Here is a 10541-nt window from a genome sequence, read left to right as displayed (position 1 = left end):
CTCCATTTTTAACTGCACCACTATTTCTCAGGCTATTAAATATTCCTATAAGTTAAAGCACTGCTTAATAATTTACCATTAAATAAGTGAGAGAGTGTGGATGATTTTACTGATCATTTTACTAATTGCTTGTTTGTGAAAATTTTCCAAATGGTGGAGTCATTTGGTTAATTGAATGCAAATATTAAATAATTTTTGATTGATGACATGCATGCTGATAGGCACATTTTTCAGGATGTCTCAGCTAAATGCCTTATCAAGTTGATATTATCTCCTCCATCTGAGGCTGGGCACAGGGGCACTTTAACTCATGTCAGGAATTCTTATTCTCTCTGCCTTCCCTAAAACCAGATCCTATGTTTGACCTTTTAGAAAAACACAAAAGCAAGTAATTTAAGTCAGCCCACACTTGCACTATCTTCCAAAATATCCTCATATGAATGCTTAGCACATCTCACTCCTGAGCACCTCAGACGGCTGGGGGAAAAAAATTATTCCCTTGAAAGTACAAAATATTGACATTGCAGTTTGTCTTCCGTGGGGTCGGAGGAACGTTAAGACATATTCACGGAAGGGCAGCTCCGCTTGGCCCTGTGATTTAGATTTACTCTACAAATGAACAACTATTTGTGAATGATGGAATTAGGTATTTATATAAGGGGACTTAACAGTTCTTTAGCCCCGCTATGTTCGCTATTTATGTTACAAAATCGGAAACATCGTGAATTGTTTTAGGTGATACATCACCAAGAATTTTTACATTAGGAAAGTAACCGTATTGCCGGGATTGTTTGCTAAACAGAAAGTTGTCTAGCGAAGTTTTGCACTTTAAAAAATAATAAAGAACTCGTTTGTTTAAAAAATAATAAAAGTCTCTGAAAAGCATTGTAAAGTAGTCGCACCACCCTCGCTTAAGGGCCATGTGTCTCCTGCTCTCGTTGGTCTCTGTTAACAAGACTTGAAGCAATTAAAGTTTTTGTTTTTGCTTACAACCGGCATTTCGATTAGGCCAGGTCTACAAACAAGAATTCAGGGTTTCAATGGCTTTTCAATATAACTGGTAGCTGTTTATCATTGTCTTTTAAGCGTCGATCCCCTTTCCGCACACCCATTGCCGCCGCCTCTCCGGCTAGGTAGACGCGTCTCTGCGCCAAGCAAGGTCGCTCAGAGCCGCTTCTCGTCTCTGTGCCTCGGCGCTCGGACTGTCCTACCCACCACTGTATGTCTGCCTCTGAAAAAAAATTTTTTTTAAGTTCGTGGCATTACTACTCGCGGATAGAAAGGCAAGCCAGAGAAGAGGTTGCAGGTGCCGGCGGCGGCCGCAGCGGGCGCGGCGGGCTGGCAAGCGGCGCGGAGGCTCCTTCCCGCGCGAGGGACCGCTGGGAGCCGGGAGGGTGCGGCGCCTGCTCGGCGCATGTGGCTATCGGCGCTGCGGGACTGGAGCGCGCAGGGCTGGGTATCGCTGGTACGGGCTGTCCCCTCCGTGAGTCCTTCTCGCCGCGCCCTGCTGGGAAGGGGACAGACGCCCGGGCCGGCCGGCGGCGCGGGGTAACGCACGCAGCCCCGGGGCTCTGCCCGGCGGCCTGTGCGCGCAGGGTCCTGCCGAGCACGCCGCACAGCCGATGGGGTGTCCAGAGCGCTGGGGCGCGGGGCGGAGAGTAGGAGCCAAAACGGGAGTCTCCACGGCGCTGGAGGCCGGTGTGATGTCCCGGGGCACAGGGCCGGGCGGCAGGGTCGCTCCGCGGAGAAGGCCGTGCACCCCGCGCGGTGGCCGGCGCTCCCGGCCTGCACGTTTCCGGGGGGAGCGGCTCCCGCAGCGGCGGGGCGCGGGCGCGGTTGGGGCGGGGAGACGCGGAACGCACTGAGCTCGGAGTTTCTGGGGACAGGAATGTGGTGGGGGCCAGGCATGGGCGCTTGGACGCCTGGTCGGGCGGCGGAGATGGGCAGCCGCCAAGTGGCCTGCAGCTCCGACCTCCGCCACCCTCCTGGCCCACGCAAGACAGGAGCGGTAGGCAGACGGGGTTTGCTCGGACGCGCGGGGCCCGGGTCGGAGGGCGAGACAGTAGGAGAGGGGGGCCGCGCGCGCTGGGCGCCCCGGACCGGACAGAGCTGGTGGAGCCGCCCGACATAGGGTGTTGGGGGAGGATGGTTGTGAATAACCTCGGAATCGGGCTCCGGGCGGACAAACATCGGAGTATACGCAAGGCCTCCTATTTACCCGTTTACCCTGTTTCCCCCTGAGTCCTGTTGATGCGGAGCCTGCAGTCGGGGCTACAGCGGGGCCTGCGGGGGGAGGGGGCGGGGTCCGCGGTGGTTTGCGGGGAAGAGGCTGCCGGGTGGCTGTACTCCCACGCCGCATCTTGCTCGGAGGAACCGCGGCTCAGCCTTCAGCCGGGCCTGGGGACTGACCCGAGGTTGACCTGTCCCTCCGCCTCCGCCGGCACTCTCAGGACCGCACACCGCGGACCGCAGGCCGGGACGTCTCCAGTACCGCCCTTTGGTCTCGGCGCCGAGCTCCAGGCTGGGTCGGGGGCAGGGAAAGTGGATTCCCGTGTGCGGTGGGGGTAAGCAGACGGGAAGTTCCAGACCTGCCCTGGAAGAGCGAAGCCTCCGCAGCGGACTGGCCAGCCGGTTCGGGATTTCCCGAGCAAGGACCCGCAGTTGGGCCCTTGGAAGCCAGGGTTGGCGGCGAGGGTGGGTTACTCTCCAACCACTTAGGGAAGTAGCCGCGGGGCCTAGAAGTTATGGAAGACTGGGCTTGCACCATCCTCGTGCTGCCCCCAAATCGGGGGCCTGTAGTCCCTCTGCTGTTACTTGGTGAGCACCCCATCCTCCCGGACATACTCCCCGCAGCCGCCGCTGCGCACACAGCCAAGGCCCGTGGCGGTGTGTATCGGCCTGCGCTGGGAGGGAGGTGCGGGGCGGAGAGGTGGCCCTCCCAGGGTCTCCTGCCTGTCACATCTGCACTTATTTAAAGCTCGGCTGGTGGTCTGCACTCTCTGGAATGCCAATTGCGGGCCTGGCCTCCTACGACATTTGCATTGATTAGCCAGCCGGTCATGGGAGAGGCAAAGGTGGGGGAGGTGGAAGTTTTGGGGGAGACCAGAGGTTCACAATATTCTGGTGCCTGACTCTGTTCCATGCAGCTGTAACTGCAGCTCAGCGATTCCCAGATGACTCAGTGTGTGGGGGGGAACAGCGAACCGAACTTCGAGAACATTCGATGTGTATAGGGACGGGCCATTGCTGTCATGTACATTGTGCTCTGTGTGCACACCCAACCCTAAAACTGTAAAGGCTCCAGCGCTGGATCAGGCAGAGAAGGTGGCCAAAATTTTGTGACTGCAGGTCACCACAGGCCCTACAAGTGTCTTTGCAATGACTGGGGTATGCAGCTTCCTCGGTGCACAGCTCTTAAGAAGTGTTTGGTGGTGCAAGTCCATAAAATGAGATTGATCTTCCTTGCTTAAAACATTACACACAGAAGTTAAAAAAAAAAAAAAAGGAGGAGGTATAACTTGCACAGGTGGAGTCATTCATGCCCCAGGAGGTCTGGTGTAAATTCCTGGGTGAAGAACAAGTTGTGTTCCAACTTAATGTGACTCCTTCCAATACTGGGGAAGGAGATGAGAGTGTGGGAGGGTGCTTGTTTATTCTATAGACCTGGTGAAAAGTTTGGTTTGATTTTGCATTTGCCTTTGGACTTGGCATAATTGACTGTGAATAAGGCTCCTCTGTATTTCTGTTCCCCTCTGTTTCTGTGCAAACTTTGCTGGGAGAAGAGTTGTTTTAGTAATCTGGAAGAGAGAAGCCATGTGCTGAGTCAGCAAAAGCACTGCACCAGCCAGTTCAGTTCAATACTACAGTTATGTGTAATACACACTATATGGTCTTATTGAAATAATGAAAAATACATTGGAATTTTCATGGCATAGAAATGCCCACAAAGCCTGTAGGCAGTTGACAGGTTAAACGCTGTGTCTTCTAATACAAGAAATATGTTCTGAACATGTCTTCTAACAAGTGTTAGGCCTAACTCCATTTAATGTGAGAGAGAAAAAGAGCAATTCTCAGAACAACACAACATTTTTTAATGGTTGTGCTGAGGAATGTGTAAACATTCCTTTTTGCATGTGTTCTTGTGACAAATGCTCAAGGTGACTCTAGTGGATGCCATCTTATTTTCCACTCAATCATTAAAAGTATTTCTCAAAAATGTATCTTTCAAAGGTCTAAAAAGTCTTTAAAAATCCTGTTAGAGCCTCGATAACCTGTTGCTCGTGAATTCTCATTTGCATGCAAGGATAAATGTACTCAACAGAGTGTCACTTGGAATGGAACTCATTGCTCAAGCAGTTAAGCAACTATTTTTGAGAATGATTTTTTTTCACTATCCAAGTCTTACCTGAATTTGCAGAATCTGAGCATTTCAACTGTTGATTTAGTGACAGTATTTCATAATAATTTTAATTCCTATACTTGAGTTAAAAAATGTGTGGCTTTTTAAAAAAACGAGCATATAGCATAAAGAATCAACCAAAAGTTTGCTTCTATTTCATTTACCTTTGCTATCTCAAAACTGAAGTGAAATTGGTATAACTTTTATGCTTTTACTTTTTAAATTCTTACAAATAGAGCTGACTTCTTTAAGTTGTTTCAGTATAATGCAAAAACATCTGGATGTGAAGTGAAAAATTCAGTCCGTCACCCATGTTCCAGATGTTTGGTACTACGTAGACAAAACATCGGAATGAATGACTGAAACTTTTCTCTCCAATCCAGATGAGTAAGTGCCTGGTGCTTCTATAAGGAAGCATATTTTCCTTCCTCTAAACATCACATCCTACTGTATCCTGCGGAAGGCATGATTTACACTCTTTCATCGACAAAATGCTGGGCCATTTGGAGTGCAGCAAAGTAATCGGTAAATGAAACTCTAAGCGTATGTTTTGGGAAATATAGTCCAAGTACAAGTGTGTACTTAGGCAGGAGGGTGATGATGGAGCCAGAAATGGGAAGGTAGGAGAGAGAGAGCCTTGTTCAATGGAAGAATGACCTGCCTTTTGCCTGAGATGCAACTGGACAGTGAAATGTCATTTTGTCCTCTGAAGCCCTCTTTCCTCATGATTCCTTCTTGGAGCATTATAAAATCAAACAAATAAATGTAATATAACATTAAAACATGATTAGAAATTATGAGCATTATACAGGTGGGAAAATTCCCTGTTTGAAAAGTAAAATGTCAATGTGGTGAATATTTTAATCACTCAAAAAATACAGTGACAATGAATATATTTCTCCTCCTGTGAAATGTCACCGCAACTGTACAGTTGTTAAGCTTGGGGATGAAAACATAGAAGCAACATTTTTTCCTTCCCTAAAGTCACAGAGATTTAAGGTCTTGAGCAGTGTCTGAGCTTTTCCAAGTCTATTTGCCTTAACCATGTTGAGAAGCAAAGAACAGATACAGGCCTGGATGACCTCTAAGTCCATTCATTAGAAAGGACTTTCATTAGATTCATCAGATGAAATTAAACCCAGGATGAATTCCATTCTGCTTATTAACCTCCCATACTCCACTAGATTATAGAAGAGTGTTTAGATAATGAATGGCAATGAATGTTAAAACATCATAAAATCTGAGCACTTAACAATTGCTGCAAGAAAACATAACTATTTTAAAAAGACCTTCTTAGAACTCAGAATCTGAGACTCAGATAATAAGACACAGGATTTCATACTGGCTCAAAGTCAATTTTTAAAAATAGTTTACAGGGATCTAATAGAGTTTCAGGGTTCCACATACTGAGTTATTAAGCGACTCAAAAGTCAAAATGGAATCTTAAACACCATATAAAACAGAATCACAATTCTTTTTCTTGATTGCTATAATTGGGATGTTTCTGTGACTTTTGTGATTCATTTATTAGAATAAGAAAATCACAGAACTGGAAATGACTTAGGGGTCATCCAGGCCTCCCCTCTCTTTTTATAGATGAGTAGATGAGTAAACTGGGGACCAAAAGCATTAAAGGGACCTACCCAAAGTGACATATTATAGGAAAAGTCAGAGCTAGAATTGCTCAGTCCCAGTGGTGACTCACAGAGTCCAAGGCTTGTTCCAGGACAGCTTGCCTTGAAATCATTATAACACTGCTAAGTCACAGATTTCTGAGTAATGTCCAAGAAACTGACACTTATCAGTACAGGTTGGAAACAGCTCAAAACCATTCGTTTGTCTAACACATCTAAGAACTATAAAATAAAGCCCAGCGTGAAGGCAGAGTTCTCCCATTTGTCTTCATAGTAAGACAGACTATTGCAAAAACAGAACCAATAAAGACCGTCCACTTCACCAATTTGGCTAGTGGTTCTGATAACAACAAATGATAGCTTCACTTTTTACAGAGAACTTGAAACACCTTGGAAGAGAGTCACATCACACTATCTCAATTTACTGTTTCAGTGGCTTATACGGTGACTTGAAAGGTTAGGATGCATTGCGTCAGTGGAAGGCGAAGGATGGGGTGAAAGGGGCACCAAGAAATATGCTGTTTAAGAATATTTCTATAGTAATATGAAGAATCCACCCCCAATTTTAGGATCTGGGAACCTTACTAAGTTCTTCATGGCATGAGTCAAGGAATTACACTTGTACATGTTACCAAGCCCTTGCATTTTATATTTTATTCAACATCAAATGAGAACATAGAAGTATTTCTTTTTCTTTTTTAAAAATTTAAGTTAAAAAATAAAAAAATAAAAATTTAAATTATTTTTAATTTTTCAATTACAGTTGATATACAATGTTACATTAGATTCAGGTGTACACCCCAGTGGTTAGACATTATATAACCCATTAAGTGATCATCCCAATGAATCTTGTACTTGTCTCACACCATACATAGTCATTAGACTGTTATTGACTATGTTTTTTTACTGAGCTTTACACCCCATTACTATTCTGTAACAACCAATTTTTATTTCTTAATTCTTTCACTTTTTACCCATTCGCCCAATGCACTCCCATCTGGAAACCATCAAAATGTCTATATCTGTGAGTCTGTTTCTGTTCTGCTTGTTTGCTTAGTTTATTTTCTAGATTTAATTGTTGATAGATATGCATTTATTGCCATTTTCTTGATCATATTTTTTATCTTTAAAAAAATTCTTAAAGAAGACCCTTTAACATTACATGTAATACTGGTTTGGTGGTGATGAACTCTTTTAGCTTTTTGTTGTCTGGGAAGCTCTTTATCTGTTCTTCAATTCTAAATGATAGCTTGGCTGGGTAGAGTAATCTTGGTTGTACGTTCTTGCTTTTCATCACTTTGAATACTTCTTGCCATTCCCTTCTGGCCTGCAAAGTTTCTGTTGAGAAATCAGCTGACTGTATTATAGAAACTCCCTTATAAGGAACTAACTGCTTTTCTCTCGCTGCTTTGAAGAGTCTTTGTTTTTAACCATTTGCATTTTAATTGTGATGTTTCTTGGTGTGGGCCTCATCATATTTGGGATTCTCTGTGCTTTCTGGACTTGTATGTCTATTTCCTTCACCAGGTTAGGGCAGTTTTCCATCATTATTTTTTTTAATGGGTTTTCAGTTTCTTGCTCTCTTCTGGCACCTTCCTGATGTGAATATTGATATGCTTAAAGTGGTCCCAGAGGCTCCTTACACTATTCTCATTTTTATAAATTCTTTTTTACTTTTGTTGTTCTGATTGGGTGTTTTTTCATACCTTATATTCCAACTTGCTGATTTGATTCTCAGCTTTATCTACTGTACTGTTGCTTTCCTGAAAATTATTCTTCATTTCAGTAGTGTTTCCTTCATTTGTGACTGGCCCTTTTTCAAGCTGTTGAAGTTCTCGCTAAGTTCTAATTTAAGCATCCTTATAACCAGGGTTTTGAACTCTGCATCTAGTAGATTGCTTGTCATCATTTTGCTTAGTTCTTTTTCTGGAATTTTGTTCTGTTCTTTCATTTGGGACGTGTTTCTTTGTTTCCTCATTTTGGCTGCCTCCCTATGATTGGTCCTATGTACTTGGTAGAACTGCTATGTCTCTTGGGCTTGATAGAGTAGCCTAATGTAATGGGTGTTCTGTAGGATCCAGTGGCACAGCCTCTCCAATCGCCCAAGCTGGGCACTCCAGGTGTACTTTCCACCCTGTAGGAGCTGGGTACACCCTTAATTGTAGCTGAGTCTTAATTATCGTTGGTATGTCGATGGGAGGGATTACTCCCCAGGGTGATAAACTGCAAGGACTGGCTGCAACCACTGACCACTGATTACTGTGGAGGATCAGCTGTGCAGGGTCTTATCCCACAGACAGGACTTAATTCAGTAGGGCTCTGGTGCCTGCTGAGTCTACCCTTTCAGTGTGTCACTTGTGGAGGTAGTTGGGTGGTGCTTTGACATGGCCTGAAGCTGTTCACTGGGTGCACTGGCTTTGGGGTCTCCCAAGAGGTGCAGGACAAGGTCAGCTGCCACCTGTATTCTGAATACCCTTATTATGAGCTACAAAGTGATCTGCAGATGGCTGCTACTTGTGCTGGGCTTGGAGATGTCCAGGTGAAGCCAAGCTGGGAACCAAGGCCGGCTATTGCTAGTGCCAGGCCTGAGGCCACTTATCCTGAGGTACGGAGCATGCTCAGCCAGATACTGCTTGTTTGAGAGGTTTTAGGAAAATCTGAAGCATGAGCCAAGATAGGCCATTTATGTGGAAAAAGCACTGGGAATAGCTTAGGTGGACCCACAGGTGGGGTGGGGGTGGGAGTCTCAAGAAATCACCAGGGCAGGGAGGGCAGTGTTGAGCCTGGTTGGTAAACTCAGATGTGGCACCTGACTCCTGGCTCTGTGACTGGTGAGGTGTGGGGTCTTAGAAAAGGAACAGTGGCCTCTGCCAGCACTTTTGTCAGGCATAAAGCTCCCAGCCCTTGCCTTGATGCCAGGCAGTTTAATTCCTCCCTGTATACCCCTGGTACCTTTTAAGCTGCTGCCCCAATGCTGGAGCTCAGAGGGAGTGGTCTGAGTAAGTCTATGCTTGGGCCCTTTAAGAGGAACTGCCTGGGACTCCAGCAGCCCTCTGTTTTACTCAACCACAGTCCCCACTGATTTTTACAGTTAGAAGTTATGGAGACTTCTCTTCCTGGCATTGGGTCCCCAGGTAGGGTGGTCTGGTGTAGGGCTGGGACCCCTCACTCTTCAGGGGGACCTCCGCAGCTGAGATATCCCTCCCGATTTTTATCCACCACATGTGGGTGTGGGCCAAGCCCGTTCCATGTCTCCACCCCTCCTACCAGTCTCCATGTAGCTTCTTCTTTAAATCCCTCATGGTAGGATTTCTATTCAGCCAGATTTCAGGGGGTTCTGAGTGATGATGGTTCTGTAGCTCAGCTGCAATTTTGATGTAGATATAGGAGGATGTAAGGACCATATTTTCATACACCATCATCTCAACTGGAAGCCTAGAAACATTTCTTCTGGTAGGAAAGACAACTCTTTCTCCTGAGAATTCTGGCCCAAGCAGTTCAAGGAAGGATAACAATTAAGGGAAAGAGTTTGCGGAGTGAGTGAAATCAAGACTCAGTAGAGAGAGGAAAAAAAAAATAGTCATGTTTCAATTTGGTGTGGAGAGAGAATAGATCCTGGTAAGACCTCCCCTTCAGACTAATCCAAGGTCAGTGCCCCTGGAGAGGGGAAACCTAGCCAGAATTTGAATTGTGGGTGACGGAGATACTGATGCCAGGAAAAGAGGTCTGACAACCTATATTCTTCTTTTGAAATGCTTAGAGAAGCAACTAAACCAGCAAAAGTTAAACCAAATAGAATCAACATGCCTGCTTACCTCTTTAATTTACTCTCCCAAACAGATTATCATTCAGGCTGTTCCCCTGAAGTCAAGCATGAAATCTATTTAGCTGGATAGCTACCCATTTCCTCTGACCTGCAGAAGAGATGCCCTGTTTTTTCAGAATCCTTGGAATGCCATAATCCAGAGAGAACTGAGGCCACATGCCCAGGATCCTCGAAACCCACCCATCCACATGCCAAAGGAACACATTAACAAAGATGGAACCGATGGTCAGCACTGCCCAATCTGGACACAGAGCTGTGATTCATCTGCACAGGTCACAGCATGGCTTTAAGTTACTCTACTTTAACAGTATCTCGTCAACAAGAGTTTTTGAATTCTTTTTGTACCCAAGATCCTTTTGGTGGCTTTGTAATGCCTCTGAATGGCTTCTCAGAATGTTTTTAAAAGCATAAATTATATTGAAATAAAGTTATAAGACTATTTTAAAGATAGTATTACATAAATTTGTTTTGTTTTGTTTTGTTTTGTTTGTATTTTTCCTTAAAAGTGGGGAGGCAGTCAGACAGACTCTCATCTACGCCTGACCAGGATCCACCCAGCATGCCCTCCAGGGGGCGATGCTCTGCTCATCTGGGCCATTGCTCCGTTGCAGCCGGAGCCATTCTAGTGCCTGAGGTGGAGGCCATGGAGCTGTCCTCAGCACCCGGGCCAACTTTGTTCCAG

General features: G+C 45.6%; 1 long non-coding RNA gene across 1 annotated transcript; it reads left to right on the top strand.

Moving 5' to 3' along the window:
- Positions 1–1548: 1548 nt before the first annotated feature.
- Positions 1549–10253, top strand: LOC136397929 (uncharacterized). The gene is made up of 3 exons (XR_010749943.1): positions 1549–2008; positions 4783–4924; positions 9874–10253. It is a non-coding gene; the product is annotated as an uncharacterized lncRNA (long non-coding RNA).
- The last annotated feature ends 288 nt before the right edge of the window (positions 10254–10541 follow it).

The sequence above is a fragment of the Saccopteryx leptura genome, chromosome 3, assembly GCF_036850995.1.
Source record: "Saccopteryx leptura isolate mSacLep1 chromosome 3, mSacLep1_pri_phased_curated, whole genome shotgun sequence".
NCBI classification, from domain to species: domain Eukaryota; kingdom Metazoa; phylum Chordata; class Mammalia; order Chiroptera; family Emballonuridae; genus Saccopteryx; species Saccopteryx leptura.
This window is presented reverse-complemented; position numbering and strand designations above follow the sequence as displayed.